Consider the following 14,381-nt stretch of genomic DNA (forward strand, 5'->3'; position numbering starts at 1 on the left):
AAAAAAAAAAAAAAAAAAAGAGGCTCAAAACATCTGAGATAATTCTAATAGAGCTCTGTGACAACATGAAAAGAAACAACATCTGCATCATCGGTGTTCCTGAAAAAGAAGAGAACAAACAAGGGACAGAGAACCTGTTTGAAAAAATCATAGCTGAAAACTTCCCTAAATTGATGAAGGAAAAAGTCGTACAAGTTCAAGAAGCACAAAGAACACCATTAAAAGGTAACACAAGGAGGTTTACACCAAGACACATCATAATTAAAGTACCAAAGTTAAGAGACAAAGAAAGAATACTAAAAGCTGTAAAAGAAAAACAATTAATTACCTATAAAGGAGCCCCCATAAAGATTAGATCTGGCCCTGGCCAGTTGGCTCAGTGGTAGAGCATCGGCCTGGTGTGCAGAAGTCCCGGGTTTGATTCCCGGCCAAGGCACACAGGAGAGGCGCCCATCTGCTTCTCCACCCCTCCCCCTCTCCTTCCTCTCTGTCTCTCTCTTCCCCTCCCGCAGCCTAGGCTCCATTGGAGCAAAATATGGCCTGGGCACTGGAGATGGCTCCTTGGCCTCTGCCCCAGGTGCTAGAGTGGCTCTGGTCACGATAGAGCGATGCCCCAGACGGGCAGAGCATCACCCCCTGGTGGGCGTGCCGGGTGGATCCCAGTCGGGTGCATGCGGGAGTCTGTCTGACTGCCTCCCCATTTCAGCTTCAGAAAAATAAAAAAATAAAAAAAAGATTAGATCTGACTTCTCAACAGAAACACTTGAGGCCAGAAAGAATTGGCAAGAAATATACAAAGTGATGCAAAGCAAAAACCAACAACCAAAACATCTTTATCCAGCAAGGCTATCATTTTAAACTAAAGGAGAAATAAAAAGCTTTAAAGACAGAAAAAAACCCTCAAAGTATTCATTACAATCAAACTTCTAAGAAATGTTAAGGGGCTTGCAGTAAAAAGAGCAAAGGGGATAAAATCTAGAAAAAGAGGATTGTAGATTTAAAGCATACAATGGCAATAAATAACTAAAACTCAATAATAACCTTAAATTTAAATGGATTAAATGCTCCAATCAAAAGACATAAGGTAGCTGCATGGATAAGAAATCAATACCTTTAAATTTGCTGTCTACAAGACACCTGCCTCAAAACAAAAAATACACATAGACTGAAAATGAAGGGATGAAAAAAAGTATTTCATGCAAATGGAAATGAAAAAAATGCTGAAGTAGCAATAGTTGTATCTGACAAAATAGACTTTAAAACAAAGACTATACTGGGAAGACAAGATGGCGATGGAGTAGGCGGATGTACCAACTCCCACCTCCCAGAACCAAAGTGGATTACAAACTAATTTTAAGAACTATCATCTGGAAAAACCAACTTTGGACTAAACTAAGAGGACTCTTCAACCAAGGAATACTGAAGAAGCCACATCGAGACTGGTAGGAAAAACGGAAATGCGGAGACGGCTGCCCATCTCCCCGGAGCATACTGCAGTTGGGAGAGACTTGCGTGTTGGGAAGTGAGTTTAGCAGAGAGGGGAGGGTCCTGAATGCCAGGAACAAAGCCCCAGTCTGCAGCCCCAGAGCCTAGAAGAGGTGTATGGACAGTATTTACCTGGAAACAAGACAGGATACTGTTTGTGAGAAAGAGACTGACTTCTCAAACCAAGGATTCTTCTTAAAGAAACTGCACAGAAAACGTCTCTCACAACCACTCACCCGGGGCTCCAGGGAATGGGGAGAGAGGAGAGGACCAGAGTAGCAGGAAGAGAGTGTAACAGGGAGAAACATTTTGGGTGACAGCCACCTTAACCCCTGGGATGAGTCACTCCCCAAATCTGAAGTGAATATTTCTCCTGGAAACAGCAATACCAGCAAAGGGAAGCAGGACACCAGCCAAACAAGCTCTCCCGCGGCACTCAGAGCAGAGTCACTTAGAATGAGGGAGCTTACGGGACTACAGTAGTGAGTGTTAGGGTCTGAGCTGCAGCGCCCCCATACACATGACTGAGGGCTTGCCCGAGGGTGCCAGGCGGGATGCGAAAGCATGGTTCTGTCGGCAAGGGCGGAAGCCAGCTGGCCACCACTGAGGCCTAGGTATGAGCTCAGTCCTGCCCGGCTGGGAAGGAGGGGGCATGCAAAAGTGGTCAAGCCCAGCTGCAGGCCACCTGTAATCCAGCATGTGGGAGAAGGGCAAGAACCCCGGAAGGGGTGGAGACCAGCCCTTGAGCAAGTGCGCAGGAGCACAGCCTTGCCTCGCCCTTGGAACCGAGGCTTGTGGCCTTACTTGGGAGGCGGCTCCTCCCATGGGGGTGGAGCAAAAAGCCCAGAACAGAAGGAGTCCTGCTACTATGTGTGGGCACGCACTCCCACCTGGCCTGTGGAGCCAAGGTTTACAGCCATCCCATGAGCGGGCTCCTCCTGCAAGGGCGAGGCGAAAGCCCAGAATCAGGCGGAGACCTGCAACTAAACAAAGGTGCTCGCCACTGCCCTCAGGGCCAAGTATAACGCCACCTATGGGGGACGGAACAAATTCCAAGGCCACCAAGGCTTGTACACCTAAGCATGTGATCAAAGCCACCCATGAAGGAAAGGTGGAAACCACAGCAACAGCCCCAGTGGGAAAGCAATGGCAACGCCCATAACCAAACTCCCTAGGCAGCAACAGCAGAGGGGGTGGCAGGCCTGTAGACGGACCATACTTAGGGAACAGAGGCCACACCCAGTGGACTTCAGTGGCCAAGACCATCTTTTACACAGAGAAGATGAGAAGGCAGAGAAATGCAACAAAAATGAGTCAAGAGAAATCCCCAGAAAGGACCTGAATTAATCAGATATAACTAAATTACCAGATGCAGAGTTTAAAATAATGATTGTTAGGATGCTCAAAGATATTAGAACAACAATAAATGATCATTATGAACACCTAAATAAAGAGATAACAATATAAAAAAGGACATTAAAATAATAAAAAAGAATCAGTCAGAAATGACAAATACAATATCAGAAATGAAGAACACAATGGACAGAATTAAAAGCAGAATGTATGATGATGAGAATCCAATAAGTGAGTTAGAGGACATGATAAATAAAGGCACAGAAGCAGAGCATAAAAAAGAAAAGAGACTCAAAAAGTCTGTGGAAATTCTAAGAGAGCTCTCTCTGTGACAACATGAAGAGAAATAACATCTGCATCATAGGGGTTCCTGAAGAAGAAGAGAAAGAACAAGGGATAGAGACTTTGTTCAAGCATATTATAGCTAAAAACTTCCCTCAATTAAGGCAGAAAAATATCTCACATGTTCTGGAAGCTCAGAGAACTTCATTAAAGATAAACCCAAAGAAATCAACACCAAGACACATCATAATTAAAATACCAAAGAAAAGTGATAAAGAGAAAATATTAAAAGCTGCTAGAGAAAAAAAGACTATCACCTACAAAAGAGCCCCCATAAGGATGATACCAGACTTCTCAACAGAAACACTTGAGGTTAGAAGGGAATGGCAAGATACATTCAAAGTAATGCAGAACAAAAGCCTACAACCAAGACTAATTTATCCAGCAAGGCTATCATTTATAATTGAAGGAGTAATAAAAAGCATTCCAGACAAAAAAAGAAACCTCAAGGAATTCACTAAAACCAAACCAAGCCTGCAAGAAATGGTAAGGGGCCTGTTGTAAACAGATCAAAGGAGAAAAAGAATATAGCAAAAGAGGAATACAATTTTAAAAAATAAAATGGCAGTAAACAATTACATATCAATAATAACCTTAAATGTAAATGGATTAAATGATCTGACCAAAAGACATAGGGTAGCTGCGTGGATAAGAAAACAGGACCCATACATATGCTGTCTACAGAGACACACCTTAAAAAAAAGATGCACATAGACTGAAGATAAATGGATGAAAAAAATTTCACGCAAATGGAAATGAAAAAAAAAGCTGGGGTAGCAATACTTATACCAGACAAAATGGACTTTAAAGCAAAGACTATAGTAAGAGATAAAGAAGGTCACTACATAATAATAAAGGGAGCAATCCAACAAGAAGATATAACCATTATAAATATCTATGCACCTAATATAGGAGCACCTAAATATATAAAGCAGATATGGATGGATATAAAGAGCAAGATCAACAACAATACTATAATAGTAGGGGATTTCAATACCCCACTGACATCACTAGATAGATCCTCAAGAAAGAAAATTAACAAAGAAACAGCAGACTTAAAGGACACACTAGATCAATTGGATTTAATAGTTATCTTCAGAACCTTTCACCCTAAAACAGCAGAATACACATTCTTTTCAAGTGCTCATGGTACATTCTCTAGAATAGACCACATGTTAGGGCACAAAAGCGGTCTCAACAAATTTAAGATGATTGAAATCATATTGAGCACTTTCTCTGATCACAATGGCATAAAACTAGAAATAAATCACAACAGAAAAACTGAAAAATACTTAAACACTAGGAAACTAAATAGCACGTTACTAAATAATGAATGGGTAAAAAATGAAATCAAAGAAGAAATAAAGAAATTCCTAGAAATGAACGATAATGAGCATACATCAACTCAAAATTTATTGGACACAGCAAAAGCAGTCTTGAGAGGGAAGTTCATACCATTACTGGCATACCACAAGAAGCTAGAAAAAACTCAAATAAACAACTTGACTCTACATCTAAAAGAACTAGAAAAAGAACAGCAACTAAAGCCCAGAGCTAGGAGAAGGAAATAATAAAGATCAGAGCAGAAATAAATGACATAGAGGCTAAAGAAACAATACAGAGGATCAATGAAACTAGGAGTTGGTTCTTTGAAAAGGTAAACGAGATCGATGAACCTTTAACCAGCCTCACCAAAAAAAAAAAAAAAAAAAAAAAAAAAAAGAAAGAGGACTCAAATAAATAAAATTAGAAACAAGAGTGGAGAAATAACAACTGACACAACAGAAATTCAAAAGATTGTAAGAAAATACTATGAACTGTATGCCAAATACTAGAGAACCTAGATGAAATGGACAAATTTCTTGAAACACATAATCTTCCAAAAATTAATCTGGAAGAATCAGAAAACCTAAACAGACCAATTACAACAAATGAGATTAAACAGTTATCAAAAAGCTTCCAAAAAAGAAAAATCCTGGGCCTGATGACTTCAAAAGTGAATTCTACCAAATATTCAAAAAACTAATTCCTATCCTTCTCAAGCCATTTCAAAAAATTCAAAAGGAAGGAAGACTTCCAAGCTCCTTTTATGAGGTGAGCATAACTCTGATTCCTAAACCAGGCAAAGACAACACAAAGAAAGAAAATTATAGGCCAATATTCCTGATGAATTTAGATGCTAAAATCTTCAACAAAATATTAGCAAACTGGATCCTGCAATATATGAAAAAAATCATACACCACGATCAAGTAGGATTTATTCTTGGGAGGCAAGGCTGGTACAATATTCACAAATCAATCAATGTGATTCATCACATAAACAAAAGGAAGAAGAAAAACTACATGATAATTTCAATAGATGCAGAAAAAGCATTTGATAAAATCCAGCACCTCTTCATGATCAAAACTCTCAGTAAAGTGGGAATACAGGGATCATACCTTAACATGATAAAGGCCATCTATGACAAACCCACGCCAACATCATACTCAATGGGCAAAAATTAAAAGCAATCCCCTTTAGATCAGGACCACTCTTATTCAACATAGTCCTGGTAGTCCTAGCCACAGCAATCAGACAAGAAAAAGAAATAAAAGGCATCCAAATTGGAAAAGAAGAAGTAAAACTATCATTATTTGCAGATGATATGATATTGTATATAGAAAACCTAAAGTCTCAGTAAAAAAATTACTAGACCTGATAAAGGAATTCAGCAAGGTGGCAGGATATAAAATTAATACTCAGAAATCAGAGGCAATTTTATACACTAACAATGAACTGTCAGAAAGAGAAATTAAGGAATCAGTCCCCTTTACCATTGCAACCAAAAAAATAAAGTACTGAGAAATAAATTTAACCAGGGAGATTAAGATTTGTACTTGGAAAATTATAAAACATTGATAAAAGAAATCAGGGAAGATACAAACAAGTGGAAGCATATACTGTGCTCATGGTTGGAAAGAATAAACATCATTAAAATGTCTATATTACCCAAAGCAATCTATAAATTCAACAAAATACCGATTAAAATACCAGTGACTTATTTCAAAGATATAGAACACATATTCCAAAAATTTATATGGAAACAAAAGAGAACACGAATAGCTTCAGCAATCTTGAAAAATAAAAATAAAGGGGGAAGTATCACACTTCCGGATATCAAGTTATACTATAAGGCCATTGTACTCAAAACAGCCTGGTACTGGCATAAGAACAGGCATATAGATCAATGTAACAGAACAGAAAACCCAGAAGTAAACCCACAGCTCTATGGACAACTGATATTTGACAAAGAGCATTGTTCACAAGAGCATACACTGGAGTAATAACAGTCTCTTCAACAAATGGTGTTGGGAAAATTGGAGAGCTACCTGCAAAGAAATTAAACTAGACCACGAATTTACACCATTCACAAAAACAAACTCAAATTGATAAAAAACTTAAATGTAAGCTGTAAAACCATAAGCTTCTTAGAAGAAAATATAGGCAGTAAGCTCTCTGACATTTCTCACAGCAATATATTTGCCAATTTGTCTCCACAGGCAAGTGAAATAAAAGACAGGATAAACAAATGAAACTATATCAAACTTAAGAGCTTCTTTACAGCTAAAGACAATAATAACAGAATAAAAAAAACTACACAATGGGAAAATATATTTGACAATGCATCTGATAATGGGTTAAAAACCAAAATTTATAAAGAACTTGTAAAACTTAATACCAGGAAGATGAACAATCCAATCCAAAAAGGGAAAAAGATATGAATAGACACTTCTTCAAACAGGACGTACAGATGGCCAATAATAGGCAGATGAAAAAATGCTCAACATCACTAATCATTAGAGAAATGCAAATTAAAACCATAATGAAATACCACCTCACACCAGTCAGAATGGCGCTCATCAACAAAACAACACAGAATAAGTGTGGGCGAGGATATGAAGAAAAGGGAACCCTCCTGCACTGCTGGTGAGAATGCAGACTGGTACAGCCACTGTGGAAAACAGTATGGAAATTCTTCAAAAAATTAAAAATCGAACTGCCTTTTGATTCAGCTATTCCACTGTTAGAAATATATTCCAAGAACACCATAGCACTGTATGAAAAGAAGAAATACACCTCCATGTTTATGGCAGCATTGTTCATAATAACAAAGATCTGGAAACAGCCCAAGTGTCCATCAGAAGACAAGTGGATTAAAAAGCTTTGGTAGATATATACTATGGAATACTACTCAGCCATAAGAAATGATGACATTGGATCATTTACAACAGGGGTCCCCAAACTTTTTACACAGAGGGCCAGTTCACTGTCTCTCAGATCATTGGAGAGCCGGACTATAAAAAAAATACTATGAACAAATCCCTATGCACACTGCACATATCTTATTTTAAAGTAAAAACAAAACAAAACAGGAACAAATACCATATTTAAAATAAAGAACAAGTAAATTTAAATCAACAAACTGACCAGTATTTCAATGGGAACTATGCTCCTCTCACTGACCACCAATGAAAGAGGTGCCCCTTCTGGAAGTGTGGCAGAGCTGGATAAACGGCCTCAGGGGGCTGCATGTGGCCCACAGGTTGTAGTTTGAGGACCCCTGATTTACAACAACATGGATGAACCTTGATAACATTATACTGAGCAAAATAAGTAAATCAGAAAAAACTAAGAACTATATGATTCCATACATAGTTGGGACATAAAATGAGACTCAGAGACATGGGCAAGAGTATGGGGGTTACAGGCTTGGGAGGAGGAGAGGGAGGGGGATGGGGGAGGGAGAGACAATTGGACTTTGGGTGATTGGAATGCAGCATAATCTAATGTCAAAATAACCTAGAGCTGTTTTCTCTCAAAATATGTACCCTGATTTATCAATGTCACCCCATTAAAATTAATTAAAAAAAGGAAAAAAAAAGAAAAAAAAACAAAAAACAAAGGCTATACTAAGGGATAAAGAATATCATTGCATAATGATAAAAGGACCAATCCACCAGGAGGATATAAGCATTGTAAATATTTATGCACCTAATATAGGAGCTTTTAAATATATAAAGCAGATTATGATGAACATAAAGAGCAAGATCAACAGCAATACTATAAGAGTAGGAGATTTTAATACCCCACTAACATCAATGGATAGATTCTCCAGATAGAAAAATTAACAAAGGAACAGTGGCCTTAAATGATATACTAGATCAGTGGTAGTCAACCTCATCCCTACCACCCATTAGTGGCCATTCCAGCTGAAAGTTGGTGGGTGGTGGTGGAGAAACCAAAGGATAAATAAAAAGATAGATTTAACTATAATAAGTTGATTTATAAAGATTTATTCTGCCAAACTTAGCAAAAATCCAAAATAAAGTACTTGGTAAGTAATTGTTATTATATGCCTTAACTTGGTGTAACTCTGCTTTATAAATTTTATAAAGTAAAGTTACTTTCTTACTTTATAAGTCACCATTACTGTGAAACTGGTTGGCAGTTAGAAAATTTTACTAAAAACAGAGATACAAAAGTGGGCGATAGGTATAAAAAGGTTGACTACCCCTGCACTAGATCAACTGGATTTAATAGATATCTTCAGAACATTTTACCCCAAAGCAACAAAATGTACATTCTTTTCAAGTGCTCATGATACATTATCTAGTATAGACCACATGTTAGGACACAAAACGAATCTCGATAAATATAAGAAGATTGAAATTATATTAAGCATCTTCTCAGATCACAATGGTATGAAGTTAGAAATCAACAACAATAGAAAAACTGAAAAATATTTAAACACTTGGAGGCTAAATAGTATGTTATTAAATAATGAATGGGGTAACAATGAGATCAAAGAAGAAATAAAAAGTTTCCTTGAAAGAAATGAAAATGAACATACAAGAACTCAAAATTTATGGGACACAGCAAAAGCAGTCCTGAGATCATAGCATTACAGACATACCTTAGGAAATAAGAAAAAGATCAAAAAAAAAATTTAAACCTGCATCTCAAAAAACTAGAAAAAGAACAACAAATAATGCCCAAAGGAAGTAGAAGGAAGAAAATAATAAAGCTAAGAGCAGAAATAAATGACATAGAGGCTAAAAAAAAATACTAAAGATCAATGAAACCAAGAGCTGGTTTCTTTAAAAGATAAACAACATCGACAAACCTTTAACCAAACTCATCAAGAAAGAAATAAAAAAGACTCAAATAAAAAAATTAGAAATGAAAGTGGATAAGTAACAACTGACACGGCAGAAATACAAAAGATTGTAAAAAAAAATACTATGAAGTACTAGATGCCAAAAAATTGGACAACCTTGGTGAAATGGATAAATTTATTGAAACATACAATCTTACAAAACTCAATCTGGAAGAATCAGAAAACCTAAACAGAATGATTACATCAAATGAAATTGAAACAGTTATCAAAAAACTATCAACAAACAGAAGTCCTGGACCAGATGGCTTCACAGGTTTATTTTACTAAACATTCAAAGAAGAACTATAACCTATCCTTCTCAAGCTATTTCAAAAAATTGAAGAGGAGGGAAGGCTTCCAAGTTCCTTTTATGAGACAAGAATTATCCTAATTCCAAAACCAGGTAAAGACACTTCCAAGAAAAAAAACTATAGACCAGTGGGATGAGGTCAGAAATGGTGCGGTAGGAAGCGATACCGATAAATCTCCTCCAAAACTCAACAAGATCTTCAACCAGAAACAGAAAAACCTATCCTTGGAGCCTCCAGATGTTTCGCAACACACCCGAAGGTATGGTCCAGTGAAAAATTGGCTAAATATATAATCAAACCCTGAAGGAAATAGGGAGTAAGAAATGCTCTGCCTTCCTCACTAACCTAAACAGGGCGGCTTTCACTGGGAACTGAGAATATAGAAACTGAGGCGGGCAAAGGGGGTGAATAGATCCAGGCCACGGCACAAACGGCCGAATCAGGCTGTGGCAAAGAGATCGAAGCCGAGAAAAAACTGTTCCTGTGGCAACCCGGGCAATACAAGCTAACACTCGCGCCAAACCCAGACAAAGAAAGACAAGCGGGGCAGCCATATTCCCCGTTCTCCTGGTCGGCACGCAGATAGTGGGCGAGAGATTTCTTCCAAAGACTCAGGAGTGTGTGCCCGTGTTGTCCCACAGAAAGGCAGAGTCAGAGACCTTTGTGTGGGCCGAAAGCGGAATCTCCAGGCCACCCCAGCACCCTGATTATCAGGCTACTAATTGAGGAAGAAAAGATTAGGAGAAAGGCTCCAGGAACACCCTGAGAAAGCCGCGCAAGGGGAGGGAGCAAGAGCCAATTCCAACGCTGGAACTTTTTTGTGTGGGCGGGGGATTCACTCAGACGGTGAGGCAGCTGGCCTGATATCCTGGTCAGTGCACGCAGAGATTGAGCAAGAGATTCCTCCGCGCACCTCAGCATAGGGCACACGTGTTACTCCACAGAGGAGCAGAGTCAGAGGCCTTTGTGTGGGCCAAAAGCTGAATCTCCGGACCGCCCCAGTGCCCTGAGGGAGCTGCATACGGGGACAGAGCGAGAGCCAATTCCAATGCTGCAACTTTTCCATGTGGGAGGGGGTTTCACTCAGAGGGTGAGGCGGCTAGCCTGATATCCTGGTCTGCGTGCACAGATAGTGAGCAAGAGATTCCTCCGAGTGCCTCAGCAGTGACCGCCTGTGTTATCCCACAGAGGGGCAGAGTCAGGGGCCTTTGTGTGGGCCAAAAAGCGGAATCTCAGGCCACCCCAGCGCCTTGAAAAAGCTGCGCCCAGGGACGGAGCGAGAGCCAATTCCAATGCTGGAACTTTTCTGTGCTGCCGGGGGTTTTACTCAGAGGGTTAAGTGGCCGGCCTGATATCCTGGTCTGCGCATGCAGATAGTGGGCAAAAGATTCCTCCAAGTGCCTTGGCAGTGCACGCCCATGTTATCCCAGAGTGGCAGAGCCAGAGGTCTTTGAGTGGGCGGAAGCCCCACCTGATAATGCTAGCAGCTCTGACTGACTGAGACTTACCCAGAGCCCTGTGCTGAGTGGGAATAGAGTGGGGAGTTGCCAGCTCTTTGAGCCTCTTACTATTCAGGCAGAGGCAGCAGCAACCCCATAGCTGGATTATCAGGCTACTAATTGAGGAAGAAAAGATTAGGAGAAAGGCTCCAGGAACACAGACTTTCTCACTGTCGGAGCCTATATGCTAATGAGCCTCGACTACCAACAAGATTGAAGCACAATACACGACATCGCCATAGAGACTTATCAACTGCAAACCTCTACCTGAGCATGCCAAAGGGGCAGAACCCGAGGTACAGATTCAATGACCAGGAAGAGGGAGAGAAAAGAAAAAGCAAGAAGATAACCTCTCAAAATCAAGAATAATCTGCAGACTTTATAGCCTATCCCATTTTATTATATTTGTTCATTTGTTTCTCTTATCTTCACTCTTGATATTTTTTATTCCTCCTCCAATTTGGTCATTTAACTCTCTGCCAGTTTTACTCTTTCCTCTCCTTGAACTGCACTACCCATAAGTGTTACATCTCCCATTATCTTTTCTTTCCTCTTCCTTTCTCTCTATGAGGGTTGCACTCCCAAACCCTTAACATTCTCTCTCTCTCCTCTTTTTTCTTTTTTCTTCTTTTAGTGGTTCCCTCTTTTTTTTTCTCTCTCTCTCTTTCTTTTCTCCCTCTATATTAGTTTCTTCCTTTCTCTTTTACTTCTAATCTCATTCAAACCTCAATAACGAACAATATCTTATCTGGAACTCAAACTTATGTTTGTAGCATTTGGGGGGGGGGTTACTTCACCTTTTTAACACACTAGCAGTGCTCCCATCCCTGGCTCTCCATTTTATCTAGTTCTTGTTCCACTAAATACAATAGTAATTTTTTAATTTCTCCCCCCATTTTCCTGTTTCCCTCTTATTCCTCTCATCATAACTCTTAGTCAACCAACACCTAAAAGCAAATCATTTTATTCTTGATCCAATTTTTTCTCTTATTTGCTCTTTGTGGGTCCATACGTCCTTTTTTTTTCTTTCTTTCTTTCTTTCTTTCTTTTATTTTGCCCCTTTATTACTTCTCCCCAATTCAGGCCCTCCATTACAGGCATTGTTTGTTCTATTTAGTACAATATAATTCACAGTTCACCACAAGATTTTCTCAAGAAAGAGGGGAGAGGAGAGGAAAGGAAAAAAGGAGGGGGGGAATAATTTCCTTTTTTAAAATTTTAATTTAATTTAATTTTTCTTTATTTCATTATTAATTTTTTTAAAAAAACAACAACTCTTTTCGATTTTTAATTTTTTTAAACTTTTTACTCTTTATTAAATCTCATTAATATTATCAACAAAACCACCCTCAGATGCCATTAAAAAAGAGAAAATCAAATATCATGGATACAAAAGAAAGAGAGGTAACACAGCTAATGAGGAAAAATGTATGGAGAAAAAATTTAATATATTGGAAACCTTGGAGCTAAATGACAGAGAATTTAAGATAGAAATCCTAAAAATCCTTCGAGATATACAAAAAACACAAAAGGCAATTTAGGGAGCTCAGAAAACAACTCAACGAAAACAAAGAATATATTTCCAAGGAAATTGAAACTATAAAAACAAAGAAAAAAAGATGAAAAACTCAATTCACAAGCTGAAAAACGAGGTGACAAGCTTAGCTAATAGAACAGTCCAGATAGAAGAGAGGATTAGTGAAATAGAAGACAAGCAACTTGAGGCACAACAGAGAGAAGAAGAAAGAGACTCAAAAATTAAAAAAAAAATGAGAAAGCCCTACAAGAATTATCTGACTCCATCAAAAAGAATAACATAAGAATAATAGGTATATCAGAGGGAGAAGAGAGAGAAAATGGAATGGAGAACATACTCAAACAAATAATAGATGAGACCTTCCCAAGCCTGTGGAAAGAACTAAAGCCTCAAATTCAAGAAGCAAACAGAACTCCGAGTTTTCTTAACCCCAACAAAATTACTCCAAGGTACATCATAATGAAATTGGCACAAACCAACAGCAAAGAAAAAATTCTCAAGGCAGCCAGGGAAAAGAAGAATACAACATATAAAGGAAGGCCCATTAGATTATCATCAGATTTCTCAGCAGAAACTCTACAAGCTAGAAGAGAGTGGACCCCAATATTTAAAGTCCTGAAAGAGAGGAACTTTCAGCCACGAATACTATACCCATCAAAATTATTCTTTAATTATGAAGGAGAAATAAAAACATTCACAGATACAGAAAAGATGAGGGAATTTATCATCAGAAAACCCCCACTCCAGGAATTAGTAAAGGGGGTTCTCCAATCAGATACAAAGAACAACAACAACAACAAAAAGCCACAAGTAAAAGCTCCAAGAAGAACACAACAAAACCAAATTTAAACTGTGACAACAAAAAGAAAGGGGGGGAGAGGAAGGAGATTAACAGTAGCAAAGGACAATGGAGTGCAAAAGTACTCACAAAATATAGCACTACAATGAACAGGGTAGGAACCCTTTTCAATACTTAAAGGTAACCACCATTGAAAAAACCACCGCAGAAGCACATGAGATAAAAAAAAATACCAGCAGAGAAAAGATGTATGGAATACGACCAAATCAAAACAAAAGATAAAAAAACGAAAGAGAAGGATCAAACAAGACACAAAACTAACAGAAAGCAATACGTAAAATGGCAATAGGGAACTCACAAATGTCAATAATTAAAATAAATGTAAACGGATTAAACTCACTAATAAAGAGACACAGAGTAGCAGAATGGATTAAAAAAGAAAATCCAACTGTATTCTGCCTACAGGAAACTCATCTAAGTAACAAGGATAAAAACAAATTCAAAGTGAAAGGCTGGAAAACAATACTCCAAGCAAATAATATCTCAAAAAAAGCAGGTGTAGCAATACTCATATCTGATAATGCTGACTACAAGACAGCAAAAGTACTCAGAGACAAAAATGGCCATTTCATAATGATTAAGGGGACACTGAATCAAGAAGACATAACAATTCTTAATATATATGACCAAACCAAGGAGCCCAAAATATATAAGACAGCTACTTATTGACCTTAAAACAAAAACTGACGCCTGACCAGGTGGTGGCGCAGTGGATAGAGCATCGGACTGGGATGCGGAAGGACCGAGGTTCGAGACCCCGAGGTCGCCAGCTTGAGCGCGGGCTCATCTGGCTTGAGC

The sequence above is a fragment of the Saccopteryx bilineata genome, chromosome 2 (genome assembly GCF_036850765.1).
Source record: "Saccopteryx bilineata isolate mSacBil1 chromosome 2, mSacBil1_pri_phased_curated, whole genome shotgun sequence".
NCBI lineage: Eukaryota > Metazoa > Chordata > Mammalia > Chiroptera > Emballonuridae > Saccopteryx > Saccopteryx bilineata.